At 41.3% G+C, this 6,000-nt stretch overlaps 1 long non-coding RNA gene and 1 other non-coding gene across 2 annotated transcripts; both read right to left on the reverse strand.

Moving 5' to 3' along the window:
* Positions 1 to 3,863: 3,863 nt before the first annotated feature.
* trnal-uaa lies at positions 3,864 to 3,936 on the reverse strand. Its single transcript has one exon. It is a non-coding gene; the product is annotated as a tRNA-Leu (tRNA).
* Positions 3,888 to 5,542, reverse strand: LOC121183658. Its single transcript, XR_005894215.1, has 3 exons — positions 5,348 to 5,542; positions 5,079 to 5,123; positions 3,888 to 4,209 (listed from the first exon to the last, which is right to left on the reverse strand). It is a non-coding gene; the product is annotated as an uncharacterized LOC121183658 (long non-coding RNA).
* Positions 5,543 to 6,000: the final 458 nt, after the last annotated feature.

Genomic DNA, 6,000 nt, shown 5'->3' on the forward strand with positions numbered 1-6,000 from the left:
ACAGCTTAAAAAATGGCCTTACTGGTAGCTAAGGGTCTTTTAGCAACCTCTCGTTTGATTCTTGTCAGTTCTTGGCTTGATAATATTCAACAAGCTTTTTCTAATCTGGGTTTTCTCCCATCTTGACTATTTTGGACATATCTTTTTATGGTTCAGTGGTCACGCTGCAATTTCTTGGCTATATCATTTGTAGATCCCCCCTTGCTCATACTCTTTACAACTTGACTTTTTTTCTCTTTGGTCAGGTCACTTTTCTTGCCCATGGTCAGAGTAGGATAGAACTTGCATGATAATGTGACACACTTATATACATGTCATCTGTGATTAAAGATATTAGAAAGCTTTGTAGATTCAAACAAAAAGGGTTTTGTTAAAGCACAAGGCAAGTTCTAAAGAGGGTGGGGCCGTCTGCAACCATCCACCACTGTCATTGCAAACTTGTCACTGCCTTAGTCATTCAAACACACAGCTCAAACCACATCATCAAGTTTGCTGGTGACACGACTGTGGTGGGTTTGATCAGCGGAGGCAACAAGACCCTGTACAGAGAGGAGGTGACACAGCTCAGCAACTGGTGCACAGACAACAATCTGTCCCTCAACGTGGACAAAACAAAAGAACTGGTCATTGACTTCAGATGGACCCCACACAAACACACTCTACTGTGCATCAACAACCTCTCAGTGGAGATTGTCCAGAGTACAAAGTTTCTGGGCATGCACATAACAGACGACCTCACGTGGACGCAAAACACCAAACACACCACAAAGAAAGTCCAGCAGAGTCTGTACTTTCTGAGGAGGCTGCATAAAGCCCACCTCCCAACCACCATCCTGACAACATTCTACAGAAGGACTATTGAGAGCATCCTCAGCTGCGCTATCACAGCATGGTTTGGCAACTGCACTGCTGCAGACAGTAAGGCCCTGCAGCGGATTGTGAGGACGGCCGAAAAGATCACAGGAGCCTCTCTGCCCCCCTTTCCAGACATCTACAACACTTGCTGCCTGCACAAAGCCAAGAACAAAGACATTACCCATCCCTCCCATGGACTCTTCACCTTACTACCATCAGACAGAAGGTTCCGCAGTATCACTGCCTGCACCTCCAGAATGGTGAAGAGCTTCTTTCCCCAGGCAGTCAGACTGTTGACCTTTCGTGCAATTGTAGCGCCCTGGAACCATTATTTTATGTTCCAGGTTTTTTTTTTTTATCAGTGTGCTCATTTAAGTTTATATGCCTCAAGATATACAAAATATGTTATTTCATGATTTTGTTTATTGTTTTCATGTTATCAGGTTTAACAGTATTATTTTTGCCGTAATTCTCAGTATTTTCGAAGAGAAATTGTTCTACTGGCTCTTTAGTAAGATAGCGCTGCCACTTTAAGAAAACGGAAAAGTGGAGCGGTGCCGTGGTGTTAGTTGTGCCTGTCTGAGGACGTATGCTACCATAACAGGGCATGTTGCAATTAAAGAAAAGGAAAACTAAGAAGGGTGTGTGTTTTGCCGTTCATTTTGGAGGTGCAACACAATATAACAAACCTGCACACGACACCTCTATGCTCTCTTGCCGCTAATATCCCATATCATATATATACATTTAATAATCTAATCATAACTACGTGTTTACCAGTGTTCTGTTAATCTGTTAATAGCCATGCCGTCTAACATGTGAGTGTGTGTCAGTGTGCATGTGTGTGCAAGAAAAAATGTGTGATCTCAGTGATTGTGTGTGTGTTGTGTGTGTTATGTGTGCATGTGTGGTTCGAAATAGTGTGTGTGCACTATACTGTATCTGTCTTGTCTCTACTGTGTTTTAACAGTTGTGCATATCACCAGTTGTTCCCGGTGAAACGCTGTTTCGTCTCACTGTGTACTATGTACATGGCTGAAAAAAAAGCTACTTGACTGGACTTGACTCAAAGCCTGGGTCCCCAAGCATTTGCCTGCCTTGCCTGATGGCAAGCAGCCTAGTCTTATGTGGTCTGGGCGTGGGAGAAAAACTGCAAAATCGCCCTTTGTTGCATTTTTTGAAAACAGAATAAATGAATCGGAAGCTGACTTCAGCCTCGTAAACCTGACGCACAGTTACGGACGATAATCCACCCGAGAGGACAGAGAGCAGATGCGTGAAGACGCGTGACTTTATGTGAACCCACCTTCCTCTGAGGAGTTCATCCCTGCGCTGGGAAAGTTTCTGTACCGAACAATCTGCAGATTTAAAACACAGAGGACAGACTCACCTCAGAGAGCAGCGTCCCTTCTGATGGAGCGTCCAACAGTCCGGTGGCACCGCGCGGACCCACCTCTCCTCAGAAATGCACCATGTCGTACGTGCGCGCTTCACAGTTTGTCACAGTTTGTCTGGGTTATGGGAGGTACCGACCTTCGTTATCTCCTTCGCACTTCCTTTTTAGCCAGAGGAGGTGCCAGAGGTGTTGACCTGGCTTCCAACTTCTCCAGAACTCAGTCCGATCGAGCTTAAACAATCTGCTGCTGAACATCTTTGTGCCTGATACCACAGGATACCTTCAGAGCTCTCTCTATACGCATTTTCAAACAATACTGATGGAGCCAAACTATTTTACAGCATCAACAAATGGCATGTGTGTATGTTTTGATAACTCACATCCCTGTCACCACCGTGATTTACTGAAGACAATAAAAAAAAACAAAAACATCTGAAGATCTTAAAATTAAAATGGACACAAACATAAAGGCGTCACATCAGTAAACTGAGACAGATATTGATTTAATTCATTTCATTTATTAAAAATCACTCAAGCAACATTAAGAGCACCATAAAACCATTCAGATGATCAGCAGGAAATACAACCTCATAGCACTTGCATTGCAGAAAAGAAATTTACATACATATTTTCTTTGTGATATTTAAGTGTAAGAAACATGTCTGTACGAGTTTGAATATCACAAGGAGAGCTCTCTGCACCATAAAGAAAATCTATCAAGTAACATATGATTTAATCTCCCGACTTCCACAGTGGAAGATCAACGGCAGTGTTAATCAGACTGGTTTCTGACAGTCTGCATGTGGTGGTAAATGGTAGCAGATATTGGCACAGTCAGATTTTCAGACTAATCAGACTAATGGAGCTGCAGCCAGCAGCCGCTTAGCTTAGTTTAGCATGAAGACCTGAAACAGGGGAAACAGCTAGCCTGGCTCTGTGTAAAGGTAAGAGAAGCACGCCTATTAGCACCTGTAAAGCTAGCTGATTAGCTCGTTACAGCTGTTTATTTTATTTTATTTTTTTTATTTTTTATTTTTTTTAATATATACAAAAAACAAAGTGTGAAATTGAAACCTTATGTACCAGATTATTTCTGGTCGGAAACAATGGCTTGCAGGAGCCACAGATATTTTCTCATCTATCTGTTGGCAATGAAAGAAAATACAAGTATTTCCTAGAATAAACCATTACTTTAAAGTTTTGTCTTTATCCTCCCTGGTCTTTCCACAGACCAAATATGTGTGTGTGTGTGTGTATATATATATAATATATATTATATATTAATATTGTACCACCTTTTTTATTCTTTCTAAATATTGATATATTAATATATTTGACATACTTTAGGTTTTAGCTCTACTTTTTAATATATAGTAATAATAATTATTGATTTTAATCATTTTTATGTGTGACGTTCATGTTGTTTATTTCAATTTAATTCTCTTCTGCTGTCTTTAGGTCACCTTTTAAATAGATTTAACATGTCACGTCATCATCTGCTGCTGCTTATCTGGGGGCAGGCCCAGGTCGCAGGGGGGGCTGCTGCCCAGTCCACAATGCACCGAAGTCCTACAGCACCTCCCATGGGTGGTGGGCCCATGGGAGGCGGTGCCGCCTGGAGTAGGGCTCAAACCCACGACCCCGAGAGATTAAGTCTCTTGCTCTACCAACTGAGCTAACCAGGCAGCTAGATTTAACATTATTATTACTATTTAAACGTATTATTATTATTATTATTATTAATGAAATCATTGTGTAGTAAATTAGTGGCTGTATCAGACCAAAGCTAATCTAAACATAGCCACCATCTGTTGTCTCAGTCCTAAGATACTGAGTGTTTGAAGTCACGTTCTTAGATCCTGTTCTTCTGCATTTGACGAAGACGATGATTAGGACGATGGCAAAAAAAACTAAACCAAAGATAACACCAGCAGTCAACCAGCTGAAGAAATTGTTCCCTGAAAGACAAGAATGAGGGCAAAGTGTCACAAACATGGCACATATTTCCGAACCACTCCTACAGATGCCTGTTTATACCTGTTTAGCTGAGATTAGCACAAAGACTGGAAGCAAGGTGGAAACTGTTAACCTAAAGAAACAGGACGTGATGGCATGAGGCAATGTACAGTTGCCAGTTGACCTAACTGTGGACTGTGTGGGTGGGACTGTGTGACGGGGGAATGTCTGGAAGTGATGGAGAAGGAGCAGAGCTCGGCCTGCTAGGGAAACTCTGACGCTTCATCAACTTATTTAATGGACAGTTTGCAACACAAATAAGTCTGCTAACACCGTTCAGTGTTTCCAGATTTAACAAACACAGAACAATCAGAGCCTCAAACCTCCTCAGCTATCACAAAAATACACCACCCTTAGTTTTATGTACTTATTCATTTAAGTACAATCTGCAAACACTGGCCTGAAATTCTCAAATCCATGCTTTTTTATGGTTGCACTGTCCTTTTACATCAAATATTCTAAATGTCTGCTGCATCATTTTAATGACCCTGTTTCCCTGAAACTACATCTATACACACCTGCAGTACAACATCCACCTGCAATGACTCCAGCTTCATTAAACTGGGTTCTGGTTCTGTTCAGACACTGAAAGCACTTGTTTGAGGTCAGGAGAAAGATCCTGGTCCAGTTTAATACAGAGAAAGTTCTTCAGTGGCCTCAGACACAGCATGTTCATTTATATTTAACCAAAATCACCATATCCTGAACCTCATCCGCAGTGCTTCTGGTCCCTAAACCACAGGTGAGACTCCACAACCACAGCTTGTGGAAACGCCTGTGAACCACACCAGGAAACGTGTGTGTGACTCACCAGTGAATGGATGAGGCTTCTGGTGTAAGAGGAGACTGCAGTTCACTGTGAAACAGAAAAACCAGTAAAAGTCTAGCTGACATGTAAATGATGTAAAAAAAAATGTTTGCCCTCTGTCTTCAGCACAGTCTGTTGTGATTTTTATCTTATTATCATGTTGAAAGTTTCATTTGTGTTCATTTGGAAAATTAGGTTTGAGTCTGCTGAAACACAAAAAGGTTGGAACTTTTTGGAACTTTTACAGTTTTTGGTTTTCCTGCACGACTCACCTATGCAGTTTGTTTCCTCCCAGTCGATCTGAGGAAGAAAGAGAAGCAGAGAGACAGTGGGTTACAGGAAACGGGTTAGTGAAAAAGGCAGAGTCTGTACCAGACTAAATGCAGGTAAAGTTTTTGACAGTAACTTCAGTTTTTAGAGGATGACTTCGTCACAGTCTTTATTTCAAATGACTTTTTGTTTCCTTGTTCTTTTCTATTTAGTTGTTTAATTTGTAACATTAACACAGATTAACACATAACATTCGTCCGGTGTAGCCTCAGCAAACACAAAACACACAAAACAAATAACTGTGACCACTGTGCTATTCACAATACACAACAAAAAGCATGCATTCACCTCCCCTGGCATTTATGAAAGAGCAGTGTGCTGTGAGACCGTACATCTGGGAGGGTCATATAGCTTATCTGGCTGAATGACAGTTCCTAAAAGAGTCAGTTTTCAGCCGCTCCATCTGCATGCAAATGACTGTGAAAAGCTTACAGGTAAATACTTGTACTGCTTTTGTAAAAACCTATCATATCAAAAGAATACTCGCAGATTTTACTGCTCACGTTTGTGTCTAAAATGTTTCCATTCCTAACAACCACTGTGGGGTCAAATAAACACAGTTATCAAAAGCAGGGAAACCCGTTCAGGAAGGAGA

The sequence above is a fragment of the Toxotes jaculatrix genome, chromosome 6, assembly GCF_017976425.1.
Source record: "Toxotes jaculatrix isolate fToxJac2 chromosome 6, fToxJac2.pri, whole genome shotgun sequence".
NCBI classification, from domain to species: Eukaryota; Metazoa; Chordata; class Actinopteri; family Toxotidae; genus Toxotes; species Toxotes jaculatrix.